Here is a 19,127-nt window from a genome sequence, read left to right on the forward strand (position 1 = left end):
AAAGGTCATCAAGCCCTATACTGAAAACTACAGTGTGCCAGTGAGTCAAACACTGAGAAGTGGCTGGTAGTTACCATGGGGAGGGGTTAGAGTGGGTTGATGCAGTGTTTGAGGGGATAAAGGGGCACAAAAATCTCTATCATCATATAAGTTGGGCATAGGGATGGAATTGCAGCATGGAGAATATAGTCAATGATTCTGTAACATCTTTCTATGTTAACAGATAGTAACTTCACTAGTTGGGATGAGGATTTCATAATGTGTTTAATTGCTGAATCACTGTATTCTGTACTTGAAACCAATATAATACTGTGTACTAACCATAGTTCCATAAAAAAATTTTTAAAGACTTAACTACAGAAGTAAAAAAAAGTTTCTTTAGTGGGCCAATCATTAAATATGAATTTAATAATTAGTTTTTTTCTGATCCCTAGTAAATGTTTCAGACATAATCACATAATGTTAAGACATTGTCACCAGGTCCCCACCAAGCACCACTACCTCCTACTTGGCACATAAGCAGGCCATCAATAAATAAATATTTGTTGAATGAACAGAATATACATAGCCAGATACAAACAACTGGTTGAGTCTTTCTTGATCCCGCTCTTTCGTTGTTTCTCTAATATGAGTTACCTGGTCTCATCAGTTCTGTGATATGCTTTATTGCCCTGGCCTCTTCTGAGTTCCTGCTACCACTGATCAAATAATGGTCACCTAAATCTCCTATCTTCAATTTCCATTCTCTCATCCCAAGTCTCTTTCCTACTTCCATGGCCACTAAAGTTACCTTACTATAGCTCCAACATCAGTCCTCTTTACCAAAAATTTCAAATAGTGCATCATGGAAGGTTTTTCATAATCTTTCTTCAATCCATTTTTCCAACTTCATCACTTACTACTTCTCATCATGCACTCCTCCTCTCTATACCTAACTTGAAAAAAGTCCATTTATCATAGTTCAATGTGTTGGTTACTTTTCCATGTTTATGTGACATTCTACATGGTCATCTTCTGTCCAGAAAATATTCATCTGCCAATACCCTTACTTACCGTTGGGATACAAGCCAAACATTACCTCCTCTGTGAAGCCTTTCTTGATTCCACTAAGCAGCTGCTCCTCTGTGCTCCTGCAAAATGTTCTATTAACTCTTTTCATAACACGTATCTCATTGAGTTCATCTTTTTTGCCATCTTGAACAATGCTGTCCAATAGAAATATAATACAAGCCACATGTAATGTACCTTGTCTAATAGCCACATTAAGTAAAAAGCAGATGAAAATAATTTAAGTAACATTTTTATTTAACTCAATATATCCCAAATATTATCATCATGTAATTATTATAAAATTTATTAATGCATTTTCATTTCTCATATTTCCTTTTACTGCAAACACACATCCTACTTTTTTGCATGAAGAGGTTATTTTTATTGGCTTTAATTATGATTAATCAGAATTTTTAACTTTTAAAAGCCTTGATTTCTGGTGAAAACTAAGTAGTAAACAATTGTGAGTTAACATTCTGTGCTCAAGCCTATCAAGTGAAAGAAACCTTCCCAGATCCTAATTTGGAGGACCCTGTTGGAAACAGTCTAGTTTGGTTACTGGGTATTCTGTAAATGTAATCAAAGGAAGACAGCCCTCAAACCTTGTTGGAACAGTCCTTACCAAGTATTCCTGACCCCTGACACTGCTGCAAAACAGTGGTAAAAACTGTGGGTAAAATTGTAATGTTTCCAGAATATCTCGCCTGGCTTTAGTGCATCCTCAGGAGAAGAGAGAAGTTCATCTCCATATCAATGGGTAATTACCTGGGCAACTAATGGCTTATCTGAACCTGAGAGGTTAAGGGGAGGGCTGGTTGGCTTCTGCTGGAGCAGGAGAGAGAAACAGCCCTGGACTGCAGTTTGTAAGCAATAAATGGGTTTTAAACTTATTTCTCCCTTTGACTGATTTTGGTTTTAGAGGTATCTTGCCCCGGATTTCCTCTCCCCGGACTTATGCCTAGGATATACACCTCATAGCTAAAGAAGGCTCCACCTGAGACTTGGTCCTATGTAGAGGCTGGAGACTTCCAAATCAAACTAATGAGGAAGAGAAGTAGCTGACACCAAGATAGACTGCTTCAACCCAAGGCAACACATAAAAACTTCATACTTTCACCTTTTCCTTTACTGTGACATTGGCCTAAAAGGATAATGCCCTCATCTGTATCTCCTAGGCCATTGCTAAGGGGGTTGGTTGTCCTCTGAAATTTACAACAACCTTTTATTTCAGACTATGAGAAAAAGCTAACTGTGCCCCTTAATTTACATCATCAAGTTAGAAAGGACCTACCAGGCTTTCATGGTTCCTTTTTGGCAGGTCCCTACTACCCAGGTTAGGGGTAAATGTAGATCAGGCTATCAGGAACTTCTCAATTCCTGATTTTTATAGAATCTGCTGTTGAAGCACTAGCTCCTCAACAGAGATACTTAAACCCTCTCATCAAAGTTGTCCTTGATCACAGGATGGTCCTTGATTATCTTTTAGCTGAGTAAGGACATTGTCTATACCATGGCCAATGCCACCTGATGTACCTGAGTCAACACTTCTGGGGAGACTGAAACTCAAGTCTGAGACTGAAACATAAGATCACTGAGCCAGCCATTTGGCTTCAAGAGATGACCACTTGGCTCCATAGTGCACTCCAAACACTGGGAATTATCCTGCTTACAGTTATCAAAATAATCTCCCTGGCATGTTATATCCTCTCAAAAGCCTTAATTGCATTAAGCATCTGCTAACTACCAAGCAGATGATCTCCCTGAGACTGGAGCATGGGAAGAGAAGTGAAGTTGGAACAGAAGTGAAAAGAAGTGAAGAGAATGAATGACTGTGAGCCTGGAGTCATGCTGAGAGTAGCTCAGAGATTTTAAAAACAGTCATGACCTACAAGTAGTGACTCCAAAGCATCTTACTGTGTTAATGGGCAGTGACTGTAATGGGGTATGTGGTGGGTACTTGATAATAGGGGGAATGTAGTAACCATAATTTTGCTCATGTGAAACTGAGCATAAGATTTGTATCAATGATACCTTAAAAAAAAAAGTCATAACCTATAAATACCACACAGAAGATCAACAAAAGCTGGGGGACCTAAAGACCAGTAGCTGAGTGGCACTACTTACTGCCTTACATTTTGATCACATCTCTCAGTTAGCCTGAGGTGGGAATTGTTAAAAAAAAAAAAAAGCCATAGGCCCAATGTAGGGTCACTTCTGCTAGGCCAAGACATCAAATTAGGGCTTAATACCTTACCTAACTGCATTTCACTTCACCCAGAAATGCAGTCAGTCAGGAATTTGCTGCTCAGCCTCAATAAGATAAGCAAGAATATTTGCCCTTCCCCTAATTCCCTTTGGTGCCCGGATATATTTGACCCCAACCCTATTTTTGGCTTTGCATATCGTTATGTAAATGAAATGTACCCCTTTGAAGTTACATCTTTCTTGCCCACTTCCTGGGGAATATAAAACCTTCATATGACTGTAGCCCCCAGGAACACTCCTATCTATAGAAGTCGTGTCTGCTGGACTTACGTCCTCTGTTTTAGATCAAATAAAACTGTTTATTTCAAGATGACTTTAGTCATCTTTTTGTAGACAGTGAAAAGTAATGAAGTTTGTTTATATAGCCTACTTTGATCTGAATTCCTTCTCTAACTGTAAGGAGGTCTCCTCACTTCCTGGGGCAGGGAGGGCCCCTTTCACATGGGAGATTTATTTCCTGCTTTCTGGAGACTAAGGGGTTTAAGCGTTCTTTTTGCATTGGCTGTTTCTTAAGTAACTTTTAATTTAAAATAATCAATATATGAAAATGGCACATTTTGGGGTGACCTGTTCTTGCTCCCTAACAAGCCAATCATTGCCTAATTCATTAGAAAAAACTGACATCAAAAAGAATAACCTGTAGAATTTTTTTGGAAAAAAAATATCTTCTAGTATGTATCGTAACAGAATAATGGCTTTGTTTATTTAGAAACTGTAATCTGTGCACTGTTCTCCATTCTGAAGAATATGAGATTAGGGACTGAGTCAGATACAAGTTTTATTTCCTTAAAGAGTCATACTTTGTATATATTGGCAATTCTTTCACACACAGGTGTGGTCTGCTGCCTGAAGTACTACTGCCAGTTTAGGGCTTTATTTGCAAGTATTTCTGGAAAGAGGCCTTTCCCTAGACACTCTAGACTGTGCTGGTACTGATCGTAGAGACTTTAGGCACAGTTCTCAAAACATAACACCCACAGAGAAAGAAATAGGCAAGTGAGAATCTGTGGCTTACCCCTTGGACATGCTATGATGGTAGAATATCATCTAACATCTAGATTAACTAGCAATTCTTTCTGGACATGCACATCAGCTCTGTTCTGACTTATGTATACAAAGGGAGTAAATCCCCTAAAAAAGAAAGAAAAAGAAAAAACTGAGACAGAGAAAAGAAAAGAATAATCTCCATATCTCAGGGTTCTATTGAGTTACTGCTGCCCAAAAATGAGGTCCAAGCAATGACAAAGCCACCCACAAATGAAAGCCAAAATGACCGTCTAATCAGATGTGGAAAGATATTGGCGAGTAAGGTGGTTTCTTCTTTATACAATGACGCTTGGAAAATAGAACAGATGGTATTTAAAGAATGTTACAAATACATTCCTCTTCTTCCCAACACCTGGGAGCTAGGTAACACCAGGACACTTTTATCAATAAACAGGGTCTAGAGGAGATAGTTGAGAATGTAGGGGAGGCAAAATTTTACCTCTACCTTCTTAGGGCTTTTCAGCTGCATCTGAAAATTAAACTGACATAAAACAATTAATAGGAGAAAAGTATACACATTTAAATGTTTTAAATGACACAGGAGTGCTCCTAAGAAAATGAAGACCTAAAGAAATGGCTAAACTTTTATATATTTCATATTAGGTTGAACAAAGAAGGACAATTGTGGAAACGTAACTAAGCTAGATGCGGAAGCTAAAGGAATACCAGAATTGTTTCAACAAGGTCTATTTATATAGGATTATCTTGGCTTTGATTCCCCATTGACAAATTTCCCTTCTCATGGCATAGAGAGAGCATCTCTCCTATGGGAGTTTTTATCTCCTGTTTTCAGGAAAAACAGGGGCGATTAGAATACCCTTCTTGCATCTGATGTTTTTTAAGTACCTTTAGCTCAAAATAATCCTTGTGCCAAAGTGGCATATTCTACCACCTTATATGATCTGCCTTATATGATCTACTACCTTACATGATCCTCAAAAGACTTGCAGTCTATAATCTGAGTTGGCAGATTATTCTATTTCTTATCAAATTAGTCTCTTAATGTTGAGTATAAATCAATTCATTTACACAGTTGTGTCTTAGTTCAGGTGGCACTGGCATAGGTGGGAGTAGCTTTTCAGCTAAGTTAGGTCTCTGTATGATGGGAATGGTCATTGGAAACTTCATTTCTGAGTCCAGAGGACAGCCAGTTGAGAAGATTTCTAGGAGCTTCTTTAGGTGGTACAATGATGGCAGCTATAATTTGATGAATTCCCTGGTTTGTAGCTTGAATGTCCCGGTTATGGCACTGGATGTTGTGAAATTTCTGAGTGGCCCACACAGCAGTAGACATGAAGGCTGTTTGCATATAATCTGTTGTAGTGATTTTTCTGATGTTTATATTAAGTCACCTAGCTTTAGTTTGTAGAACTTGGGTAAAAGGATAGTTTTAGTCCTTAGTGATTTCAAGTGAGAAGGGTGGGAGAAGAATTGGAAATGTTAGTTAGGAGAGTTACAGCCATATAGTGGGGGACACCAGAAGAATTCAGTATCTGGACCGATTTAAAGGTAGCAAAACCCTGAAGACAATGAACAACAGCTAGAATCTAATAATCAGAAGAGTGGGTTATAGCTTTTCATTGAAATAAATTTTTCTGTCTAGGATCAAATCCATTTTTATTAAATATAATTACAGTAAGACTATTTTGTTTGTAAAAGAAGTTTAGTCTCATTAAACTTGGCCTGATTATTTATATGTTATTTTGTAAGACTAGAGATAGATCATAATGTGCTTTTAAAAACGCATTGTTAGAACTTCAAACAAGGAATCATAGAGCCTTTAAAACCCTTTCAAGGCTAAGGAGCCAAGTCAAATATTCATCATCAGACTTAGCCTGTCACACCCATAGAATTGGGTGAGCCCCTCTTTTCTGGAGGTACTCAATATATCTTAAGTTTCTTGGGCTTTCCAGGAAGTATCATGCCTTACTCATTTGTAGGGCTGGGAACCTTGTAAGCAAGGTATCATACTGGTATTTCAAGGGGCTTTATAAATTGGCTCCATAAATTCAACTTTAGTTACTTAAATCTGCCCAGTCACATTTGAGTCTATGTACATCATTGCCAAATATGACATTACAGTCAAAGTCTTGATAATATAACCAATGTTTCCAGTTTTGTTCTAAAGAGAACAGATTCTTCCTGTACTTATGCAAACAACTGTACCGCCCTGAATGAGAATATGAAGAGTTTCCAAACTCTGGAGGGATCAGGAAGAGAGAAAAAGGTGTTTTAATTTTTATTTACCAAAGTATAATCTATCAAATTGTTGTAAGTTACATAGCTTAAGAGGAGAAAAAGAGTTTTCTTAAATCTGCAAAACAAAACTTTAAAGGACCAGTAGTGCTTTAAACAAAAAGCCATAAAATTATAATCATCCTCCTTATTAGTTCATTAAGTCCCACCTAACTACTTTTTGTTTGCTTGATCTCAAGTTAGCAGTTTTATGAATCAATCAGTTTCTTCATTAGAATTCTAGAAATTCTTCTCCAGTTTACTGATGTGATCTTAGAATGATCAGAAACCTATATTATACAGCAATTGTCATGTTCTTTTCTTTGGATCCTTGAAGATGAAGCATTTTTGCCTATAGTTGGTTGTAAATGTTTCCAGAGAAGAACCAAGAGTAAAACAGTAATTGCTCATGAATGACAAAAAACTTAAAAATAGCCAAGGTTAAAGATCTGGGGAAATTAAGTATAAAATACAATATAATTCATAAGGATATTCGATTATTTCTGTGACATACAATGCTTTCAAGTAATAATTGGAATTATGACAGATTATATGGACAATCAGGCATTGACAATTTCCTGGAATTTTTTACAATATTTAAAATGTTGATAATATATACACATACAAATATAGCCTAAAGAAAGTTAATCATCACTTTCATTTGACAACGTTTCCCATGTAATTTAACAAATCAAATAAGCTAATAAATTTAACGTCTCTCATTTTATAAGGAAAGAGAACAAATCTTTTGAGATTTTCAGGAACCCTCTGGAAAATGCCAGAGTTAGTTCAAAGTCAAAAGACTTCATTTTGAATTTGATTTTGGGAACTTTGTCAAAAATGTCAAAAGGTTAAAACACTTGTTTAAGTAATAACTTAAATCAATTTAAGGTCACTGTGAAACAAGCAGTATATAGGTCACTGTGAAACAATACTTAGTTATCCATCTAATTAATCAAAGTGACAAAAGATTTTAAAGGCAAATACAGAGAGTTATATTGTTATTTAAAAAACCCTCAGCTTCATTAATATTGAAGACTCCATTTTCCTCAGTTATTAAAAACCTGTTAAAGACAATAGGAAGCACAGGAAATTATTTTGATAAGACACAGAATCTTTGTTTCCCTGGTAGATCACACAAAAGGTAACAGAAAACTTTAATAATCTCTTATTGAGAGTAGACCAATAATCTAAGAAACTGTCATTTTAATGGAAAATTAAACTCTAGTTTTATGTCAGTACATTATTGAGCTCATTTAGCCAGCTTTGACCTTGCAACATAAAATTTATTTTCTACAAATATTCTGCAATTTTCTTTATCCAGTTAGATTTTGTCTCATTCCTCTTCTTTTTCTCATTCTGGAACATTTAGTCATTTTACTTTAGGACAAAATTACTCTTTTTTCCTTACCAAAAATCATCCTCTACATTCCTTGTATATTCTTCTATAAAACACATCCCATTTTTCTCCCATAGTTTGTATACCAAGTTATTTTCCTTTTCTGTTATCATTTTTAGTAGTTGTATTTTTATATACAGATTATAAATTTTAACCATAAGTAACCTTTATTTTCTAGTGAAAATTAGGAAGCAATTGTAAACTGTCATATATTAGCATCCTGTATTAAATTAGTAAATTTATGAATATATAATTATACAAATATATAATTTTTAGATATATATGCCTTTTTATAGCACAATTATTTTTAATTTGTCAAAGGATATGATTACTAACAGATCCAAATATCTTCTTTCTCTCTGTAAAAATTAAGAAGCCAAAATAGATAAATTAATGTTTTAGTGTATTATCTTATTTGGAAATGATCTAAATATTCAATGAATATTCATCATTTAACTTAACATAACTTCAAGGTTTCATATTTCCAAAAAGACTTTGGAAACTTTAAGTACAGTACTTTGTTTAAGGACACAAAGCTAGCATACTCTTATTTTTCTTGTAGATAAATCTGACAAATATTTTTTTAAAAAATCACAGAAGAACTAACTTATTTTATACTGATGTGTTTGACATCCATCAAGCAATTTATTTTTATTGTATGTCTTGTATATCTTGTTTTTAAATTGAATTATAATTTTACAATTTTAAACATCTAATGGAGATAACATAACTCATTTGACTAGCAAACCCAAGTAGAAAAAGTTGCATGTCTTCATAAGATTTAATGTCTACAACTCTGAATGCATGACTGTTTTTATTAGACCAACAAACTTAAACTAGCTTTTATTTACCAAAGATTATCTCAGTTCCTGTGAACTTGAGAAACATTTGGGTTAGTTTTTATATTTCTGTGAGTTTTAGGAACACTTCATTTATATGATCACTAATTTTTTTAAACCAATTAAGTAGAGCTCTTTTACAAAGTAATTCTGGCAATTATCACCCAGAAGTAGAACAATATCACATTACATAACATATACACCTAGCCATATTCAGACAGATGCAGAAAGAGATCTGGTTTTCATTTTAAATCTCACCCATGAGTTAGGTATAAATACAGAAACACAAAACTTACTAACTTATATTAGAGTTATTAGAACATTGTAACAATAGAACACTTATTTAGGATGAGAGCTCAATAGTCAAATATTCAAAATATATTTACTTTAATTGTGACTCAAAACCAATAAGCATTTTTATAGCTTAAAAACAATAAGCCCTTTATGGTTTAGCCTTGGACACAAAAGATATCCCCTCAAAGAGTGTAAAAGATGCTGCCTCCCAAGATCCATCACTTTCATGCCCAGGGTTAGCCTAAGAATGCAAAGATCTTTATTGTCACAGGTAGTACTAGTAGTGTTTGCAAAACTGGTATCTCATTTCCTAGAAGAACTGAGATGCCTCCAGCTATGGACCAGTTCATCTGTGGTACTAGGAGGGTGATATTAGGATGACGGTTTCCAAACACTATGAAGATGATAAGGGTTAGACCAATCAGGTCCCTTATGGACTCATTAAGACAAACTTCCCTAAAAGCTGCAAGGTTGGAGAAAGATAATGTTGCTTGTCATTTTGTGTCCTGGGTTTCCAGCCTGTTTGGCTGGTTAACTGACTCAAGCCAAAACTTGTATCCCATGGTTGACACAGACCAGAGAGAACACTCCCGCTGATCATAAAGCCAAACCCTCAAGGCATAAAACACGATGGAAAGGTCTTATGATTTTCCTCCTTATAACAAATACCACAAAGGAAACAAAAAGTAAGAGACTGTGGATCATAACCCATGGGTACCCAGAACCAAAGAGTCATACTTCAAAGAAATACTTTTTACAAATGTTTTTCTCTTGCCAATCTACAATAGAAAGTGAAAAAGATAAGGAGAGACTTTTATTACTCTATTACTTTTGTTTTAGCTGGGCTCCACAGGCAGAGATCTGAGAGAATGATGTGCTAAGAATTCTTACCTTCTGATGGCTTTTTGTCAGATGTCCCAGGATCTCTCAGTGTACTAGCCATTCAATTCCCAGCCTTGCCATCAGAAACCATAGGGAAGGCAACATTTTACCACTACATTCTCATAATTTTTCAACTGCACCTGAGAATTAAACTGACACAAAATAGATTAATTGGAGAAAGTATACATATTTACATGTTTTACATGACACAGGAGTGCTCACAAGAAAATGAAGACTTAAAGAAATGGCAAAACCTATAGGCTTTCTTATTAGGTTGAACAAAGTAAGGCAATTGTGAATAAGAAACTAGAAGGGGAGGCTAAAGGAATACTAGAATTATTGTAACAAGGTCTATTTATACAGGATTCTCTTGGTCTTGATTCCCCACTGAAGGATGTTTCTTTTCTCATGTCATAGGGAGGGCATCTCTAATATGGGAGTTTTTATCTCCTGTTTTCAGGAAAAACAGGGAAGATTAGAATAGCCTTCTCACATCTGCTGCTTTTTAAGTGCCTTTAGCTCAGAACAACGCTTATGCAAAATGGCACATTTTGGGGTGCTATAAGAACCAAAGAGTCAATGGTCAGACACAAGAAATGATTTAGAATAGCCAAGAACATAGCAGCTCCATTTTTGTTCCATCTAGATTAAAGCTGTTGAATAATTGTCTGATGATTCACCACCAAGTGAAAACAAAATTTATTTCACAGATCTCTGAAACGATATTAGACATTAAGTTTCACCCTTTTTTATAGATGAGGAAATGAAGCCACAAATACACGACTTGTGTGTACTTGCTCAGCAATCGACGTACCAGTAGAAATGTTAGAAACTTGGCAGAAATTTTTTTTCTAACAACAGGCTTTAAATATCTATTTAAAGCTGACCAATCCTGGATGTCATAAATGAGTACAAGGCAAGACAGAGATCACCAAATGAATTGCAGAAAATAACTGCCCTCACTAGAAACTTGGCTCTCTTGAAAAGGGTTTGAAAATTTCTCCTGAAACTGCACTATGAAAGTAAGCATCTCTGATGCATTCTGGATAGCTGTGACGGGTCTCCACTGCATCTACAAAGAAAGTTGTGTTCCCTTTAGTTTTGTCAAAACAGACATTTTCATGTGAAACAGTTACTTTTGAATAGTTCACACTCTCCTTTGTCATGAAATCTGTAAGCATAAAGCATATTGAAAATGACTGATTCCATGACTTCTGTTAGAGATATTAAAATTCTTTGCTACTTATTGTCGGAGGTACAAAGATGTATGAGGACAACGCAAAATGACTTGACTTTATTTTGAAGGATGCAAATGTGGTATAGTAGGAAGATTATGGAGTTCGCCATCAAATAGATGTAGATTTCAATCCTCTTCTGCCACCTAACAATTGTGTGACTTGGGCAAGTTAGCTGTCTTATTGAGTCTCAAGTTTCTCTTCTATGAAATTCAGATGAACAGATGAATGCTTGCATAGGGTTGTTGTGAAGACAGAGTGAAGAATCTCATCAGTACTGTGTTAAGCAAGACATTGACAAAAAAATACATGAGTTAGAAAATGATACATGGCATAAGTGTTTCCTCACAGCAGCCAGAGGTAGTATCTGCATAAAATAATTAATGCTTGAGCTTGTCTGTTTTTAAAGAAGTTATAAAATTCTGAGGGATAAATAAATAGCTGTAACTACATTATATATAGCATATGTGTTTTGGTACTTATTCCTATGTATTATCTCAGTAATATTTGATATCTCTCTTCAGGCTATAAACTATAATAGTACATTTTTGGCTTTGTGTTATTTACCTTCACTTACAGAACTGTGTTTCTATAGCAAGGAACAAAAGCACATATAGGTGTTCCATATTTGAATAAAATTACAATGAAGTTAACTCCAATATACGGCAGCTCAATTTTCAGGGCTCCTGTTGAAGGAAGGTGGGAAAACATCAGAATGAATGATTACTTTTTTGGTATTACATTTTATAGGTTTGACTCTGGACAAAATCCTTCACTGCCCTGTGTGAAGGCTATTAATCACTCACTTTCTGTAGATATATGAATTCTTTGAATTCACTCATGAATGATGGTGCATTATGAAGGACACTGGCCATAACGATTCACATCTTGGAGTGTGAATCGTTACTTTAAGTCCTCCTCTGGAGAGCACACTGCCCATCTGTGGGGGTCTTTGCTGGAGGCACATGTTACATAGACATTGACTTGAAACAAATGAGATGCCATTATGCTCGCAACCTTATTTTTAAAAATCATAATGTACTATTAAACAATTACTTAATTTCTTCATGTGTTTTCTTCAGAAGTATTATGTTTCTGTATTTGTATATAGTTTTTTTTATTAAAGTATCATTGATACACAATCTTATGAAGATTTCACATGAGCAGCATTGTGGTTACAACATTCACCCATATTATCAAGTCCTCCCCCACACCCCATTGCAGTCACTGTCCATTAGTGTAGTAAGATGCTGTATATAGCTCTTTTTAAAAAAAATCAAGATATTTGCACAACATTTAAATATTTATAATCAAAGTGTTCTCCAGAAACAATGCCTAATTGCATATGGTATGCTGATAAACCTTAGCAGTGGTTAACTTAGCTCCATGTCTTCTAAGATGCCTGGAAATTCCCTAGGCTGGCTTAGCTCCTCTTTATATGCAGTCCTTCATCTGGCATTATACTGGTGATATGTTTATGTCTGTCTCCCTATTAACAACCTACAGCTTCTATAAAACACTGTCTTACCTAACTTCATGTGCCTAGTCCAGGGACAAGTACTTTAAAGTTTAAAGGAATTTTTCTGAATTGACAACTTAATGACTAAATTAATAAATATGAATCCTGTAATCTTTAACTGTTTTGTCACTGGTACCTCTTCACAGGCCCACAGTGCTTATGTTTGTTTTAGGGGTATTATTATTGGCCCGCTCTAAGCAGTGTTTCACCTGGCCCTGGACATTTCAAAATTCTGCTACTGGACTGGGTTCTAGGCATACGCATCTTGCCCAACCTAGTGCCTGAACCTGGAGGGTAAGCAGACGTGTTAAGCTTTTGTGTTCTGTGCCCTCCCCCCAGGAATGACTGTACTTGGTCGGTGCTGGACCTTGAGTTCCTCCAGGGCAGAAGCCATGTTATTCAAGTTAAAATTTAGGTCAGCCACAAACTAGGCAGCTCAGTAACCTTTTGTAATTAAAATAGGAGTGCAGCTGGGTGCAGCACCATGTGCTTTTGTGCTACCGACAGGGCCAGGCACTGAAAGAAGCACTAAATACTCAGAGAAAAATCACTGGACCCTCTTGGCTCATCCTTATAGTAACCACTCCGTATATGTTATTCGCCATGCCAGAAGCTTTCACTCATTTTAAATTCTCACAATTCTTTCACTTTCTTCCTATGGTTTGTAGTTTTGAATGATAACTAAACCTGGTAGGATTGTTTATACCATGAGTCTCACAGAGCCTAAGGTTATGGTAATGTTACTACACAGTTACTCTCACAATCCTTTCGTTAGGCAGAATAGAAATGAGTGAGGCAAGTAAATCTCACTAAAAGAGACTCAAAGCGTTAACCAGATGATAGAGCCTGGACAGGAGTACCGCCTTTTTGAATAAGCCCACCCATCATCTCAGAGAGACCTAGGTTTCATCTTACTTAGGCTACAAGCATTTTCCAGAGGACACGTCAGCAAGCCACAAGCCCACCTTTTCCTTGACCCAACCCCTCAAAAGCCTGCCAAAAAAACTGGCCATAAAAAGCTTCTTAGCCTGTAAGAGCTGCCTTCTTTGTTCTGCTCCCATAACAGAGAGGTTCCTCTCAGGTTTAGCAATAAACCTGCTTGGACTGTTGAGTTTGCTTCCCTTCTTTTCCTTTTATCTGGTGCTGAAACCTGGGAGTGGGAGCCAAGAGCAGGAGCTCTTTTGCAACCTAGGAGGCAGTGGGCAGTGGCAGCTTGTCCCAGGCTATCTCCTAGATCCTGAGAGCCTTCTGTGTCTCCCCCTGTTTCCCTTCCCTCCCTTACCCAACACCCCCCTTGCGAACTCCACTGCAGGGATTGTCCTGCCAGACCTCAATCTACACATCCACCACTGGCCACTAATCCATCGCCATTCCCAGGAGAGTAAGACTTTGGCCTCATTGGCTTTCTCTTGGCGCCTAGAGAAAGTTGATCCGTAGTCCCGTTTTCCCCTTTATTCTTTCCCTTCCTCTCTGTTCTCCATTTCAGAACACTATAACAAAAGGGGACCTCCTGCACTCTAAGTAGGGGGTATGCTTCATTTCAGCATGCAGAACAATCTCTTCTGGCTCTGGGAGCCCACAGACTCCAGTTGGGAAGCCGATTGCTGGGAGATGTCCCGGTGGCCTGTTTCCCAACTTTGGCCACCTTTTCTCACCCTCCTACGATGGGCAATTCTCCCTCAAAAAGCATTGGAAGACACTCCCCTCAGCTGTCTCCTACATAATCTTTCCAAATTGGGATTAAAAAAAGACATTAAACCAAAAAATTGATCTTTTACTCCACTTTCGTGTGGCCCCAGTATAAACTTGATAATGGGTCATGCCGGCCAGCTGAGGGCACTTTTGATTTCCAAGTTCTCCAAGATCTTGATAACTTACTCCAGAGGACTGGCAAATGGTCAGAGGTTCCCTAAATCCAAGCCTTCTTCACCTTCCGCGAGCAACCCTTCCTTTGTTCCTCCCTCTCCTGTCTTCAAATCCTTCTCACAGAAAAGCCCCTAAATCTCCTCCTGCTGAACAAAAACCCTCTAAACTTCTCATCAAACTACCCTGACAACACTGTGCCTTTACCCCTTTCTTCCCTCCTCTGCTGACAAGCTCGACCCGGCTGGCAACCCTCTGCCCTATCGTTCCCCTCCTCCCCAACAGCCTCAGCAAAGTCCAAATCTCTACCCACCATTGGCTCCCTGCCCCCAACACCCCTCCCCCACTCCTTTCCATATTCCCCAGCCTGTCTACCTTTTAACCCAACCCCCTCTCCAAACCATCCCTTTCCCCAACTCAGACACTCTCACTCTCGCTTCCCACCCAATACCTCCCAGACCACTTCCCACCCTCTCCCACCCCTCCATGTCCTCCAGGCATTGAAGGGCCTGTTCATATTCATGTCTCCTTTTCAATTAATGATCTGGAGTGTATTGAACAAAAGATGGGTCCTTCTCAGAAAATCCTGATAAATTCAGGAGAGAGTTCCTCCATGTTACTCAAATGTATGACCTCACTTGGGGGGACATTTACCTCATCCTCTCATCTACCCTCACAGATAATGAGAGGGAACACATTTGGTGTGCGGCCAAAAATCAGGCTGACGAGTTGCACCACCAGCACCCAGCCAATCATGCTCTGGCAGCTTGAGTGGTCCCCAGGGCTTAGACCCAAAACCCTGAATGAATATACCAATTCGTGACCCTGGTAGAGCAGTTGTGATCACATGATTACTGACCTCCTGGCAGGGATGGAAATAAACAGGTCAACTAGGAGCACCTCAGAGAAATTACCCAGGGGGCAGATGAAAACACAGCCCTCTTTATGAATCGCCTTTCAGAGGCCATGATCAAATACACAAACACCAGCCCTAATCCTCCTGAGGGTCTCATTCTCCTAAACCTCCTCTTCATGTTTCAGTCTTACCCAGATATTCGTAAAAAGCTCCAAAAATTAGAAAATAGACCCCAAACACCCCAAGAAGAGCAATAAATCATGGAACATTCAGTTCCTATGTCCACCAGGGCCAGGACACACTGCATATTAACTGGGAACTAATAAATATCATTCTACATGTGGCCTCTCGTCCCCACATTGTCTCCCAAGGTGGGGGCCTTAACCCTCCCTTCAGTTGAACTGTAACACCCAATTTTCATCCTGTGGGAGTGAGGGCCCAGGAGGAGCCTGACTACTGTTCCCCAGTAAGTCTTGCAGGGACCCTCACATGGACAGTTTTTCTCCAGGGATTTTGGAACAGCTCCCACTTCTTTGGCCAAGCACTACAAAAGGACCTCTAAACTCTCAAACTTGCCCCTAGCCACCTGCTCCAATATGTGAATGACCTCTTGCTTTGCAGCCCCTCAAAAAAAAAAAGATTCTATATTCTACACTATCTCCCTTCTTAGATTCCTAGGGAAAAAGGGATACCATGTCTCAGAACACAAAGCTCAACTGGTACAGCAAAAAGTCACCTACCTTGGTCTTGACCTTACCCCTACCACATGCTGCATACCCACTATCAGAAAACAAGCTATTAATAATCTCCCTTTCCCCACCATAAAGTGAGATCTTCTTTTCTTCTTGGAGCTTCTTAGCTATTTCAGACTCTGGATCCCAAATTTCTCATTCAATGCAAAATCCCTTTATGAGGCCTCCCACAGGGATCCCCAAGAAAGGGTGCCAGAGATAGACTTAATTCCTGCTTCTTTCTGGGCCCTTAAGCAAGCACTCCTCAAGGCACCTGCTTTAACTCTACCTAACCCCAATAAACCTTTCCTTCTATTCTTAACTAGCAAAAAGGGACAAGTATTAGGGCTACTCGCACAATCAGCCGGGTACTCTCTCCAGCCTGTTGCGTATTTGTCCAAACAACTTGACTTTGTGATAAAATGCTGGTCTCTCTGCTTACAGGTCCTAGTGTGAGCTGTACTCCTTATCCCCAAAGCCCAAAAGAAAAATTGCCATCCACCAGCCCCTACAGGTACACTTGTCACACAACCTCTCTGCCCTTCTTTGCCAGTGGGCTCTTTTTTCTCCCTGGCCTGATTCCAAGTCTTACACTCTCAGCTTTTACAACCCTCAGTTACCTTCTACCTCTCTGGCCCCATTAGCCTTTATCACCCTCCTCCTTCTCCTTTTCCTTCCCTGCTTAATTAACTTATTCCAAAGATTTTTACAGGATCAAATGGCAGCCATCTCCCAGGCAACTACTCTAACGGCCTTCCTACTTCAAAATATCAGAAAATCCCCTTCATTGCTCCCTCACAGCAGGAAGTAGCCAAGAAAAGAATGGCGACCCATCTTCCTATACCCCTTTAGAGCCAGGAGTGATAGTACCACTTCTGTGAATAAGCCCACACACCATCTGAGAGAGACCTAGGTTTCATCTTACTTAGGCTACAAGCATTTTCAGGAGAACATGTCAGCAAGCCACAACCCACCTTTTCCCTGACCCATCCCTGCAAAAGCCCACCAAAAAACCTGACCATAAAAAGCCTCTTAGCCTGTAAGAGATGCCTTCTTTGTTCTGCTCACTAGAACAGGGACCCTCTCAGGTTTAGGAATAAACTCGCTTGGACTGTTGAGTTCACATCCCTTCTTTTCCTTTTACTAGATAAAACTAGAGAGCCAGAAAAGACAAGAGTTAATGAGTAAATCACTTGAAGCTCCAAAGGCCAGGAGTAACTTGAAATATCCAGCTATTCTCCAGATAAAGAAAAGTATCAGAGCACATAGCCCATGTCTTCTTTGTGTCAATAGATCATGCTATAGTAAGATTTATTTTAGCCTACTAAAAGGCCCCGCTTATTCTTTAACTTAACCTATATGCTGTTTTTTTCCTCTTCCAGCCCCTAATCAAGTAATTTGCAACCTGGGCAGGAGACAAGCACCATGATTAATTTAGCAAACAGGCCCTGGTATAAACAGCATAGTAAAAACAGGAAATATTCCATCTTAAAGCTGAGATTGCATTTTAAAACCCAGGAAGTTAAGAGGTAAGATTCTTAACCTATTCTTTAGCAAACAGACAATAACTCAGCCCACCTTGGAGGCAGGGCAGGCAGTCTTGACTGACATGTTCCCAGAGGGAAGTTGCTAGCTGCAGAGGAATGGGATCAGTAAATTTCTTGTGTTAAATTAATCCTGCAGAATTACCTAGAAGACTAATAATAGAAGAGATGTAATGTCTCTCATGAATGATAAACATCTTGAAACCACTTAACAAGTCCACACCCATAGCCCTTTTGTCACATTCCTGAAAAATCCTTAAAAGAGGGAACCCCTAATCTTTCAGCACACCTCTGAGGTAACCCATACTCCCCTTTCTCTGAGTGTGCACCTTTTTGCCTTAAATGAAACTTTTTCTCAGTCTTTCAGGGCGCACCTCTCTGCGGTCACCTACACATTCTCTCTATAAATAAAACTTAAATGTGTTCAGAGCGCCTCTCCTCCCTGAGGTCACCTGCACTTTTTCTCTAATGTGTAACTTTTAAGTAAAACTTTTACTCTGCTGCACTACGCTTCTCTGCCCTTCAATTCTTTGTTGCACTGGGGACAAGAACCAAGGAAAATAAGCAACACCCCCCAACACTTTTATCATTTTAAAAACTGAGATATTATACATAAGTGTGCTGAATGCACTAATTAATTACACGGCTCGATGAATTTTTACGTATGTATACACCTCTGTATACCACCTAGATCAAGAGGCAGACTCCCATCCCCCGCAAGAAGTAATCATTAGCCTAACTTCTCTCACCATTTGTAAGTTTTGGACGAAATTTTAGAGAAAGTGGAAAGTGTAATGATTTGGCCCAGCATCCCTCGGGGCTGAAGAAGATGCACACTTTACTGCCTTCCTAAAGGGCATCGCGCGGAGGTTGCACGGGTGCACAGAGCGACGGCTCCGCTCTCACCCGAAGCAGCCCCTCCAAAAAGCTCGCCGGGCCCCCACGTTGGCAGTGCCGAAGCAGCCACAATGGCTGCCCACCGTCTCTGGCTACGGCCTCCCCGCAACCTCCCCATCTTTCCAGTGGACGCGGTGGGGGGCCGGGCGTGGCCCTCCGCGCGACTTGCCAGAACACGAGCCGCCAGGGGGGCGCTCCTGAGCCCGGGATGTGGGGCGCGCGTCCATTGGCTGAATTCCCCCCCGCCGGCAGGCCGGCCGGCCAGCGGCGGAGCCCACCTACCGGCTCTCTCTCCGCACTCCCATTGGCCGTTCACGTCCGACCCCAGCCCATTCCCGCCTCCCTTCAGTCCTGAAGGAAACGGGGTTGGCGGGTGGGAGGCCGAACCAGCGCCGGGGGTGAGCGATCGTCCAGGCAAGGGGGCGCGAGAGACAAGACAGGCCAATCAGAACGAGACATGGAGAAGAGACC

General features: G+C 39.3%; 1 long non-coding RNA gene across 2 annotated transcripts; it reads right to left on the reverse strand.

Annotated features, from left to right (window-relative positions):
• Positions 1 to 1,084: 1,084 nt before the first annotated feature.
• LOC108386179 (uncharacterized) lies at positions 1,085 to 19,075 on the reverse strand. Of its 2 annotated transcripts, none has more exons than XR_012122616.1 (3): positions 18,939 to 19,075; positions 10,021 to 10,163; positions 1,085 to 7,661 (listed from the first exon to the last, which is right to left on the reverse strand). It is a non-coding gene; the product is annotated as an uncharacterized lncRNA (long non-coding RNA). The 2 variants fall into 2 exon arrangements; XR_001850503.3 differs by having other exon boundaries at positions 1,085 to 8,355.
• Between the last annotated feature and the right edge of the window lie 52 nt (positions 19,076 to 19,127).

This window comes from Manis javanica, chromosome 11 (genome assembly GCF_040802235.1).
Source record: "Manis javanica isolate MJ-LG chromosome 11, MJ_LKY, whole genome shotgun sequence".
Classification (NCBI taxonomy): Eukaryota; Metazoa; Chordata; class Mammalia; order Pholidota; family Manidae; genus Manis; species Manis javanica.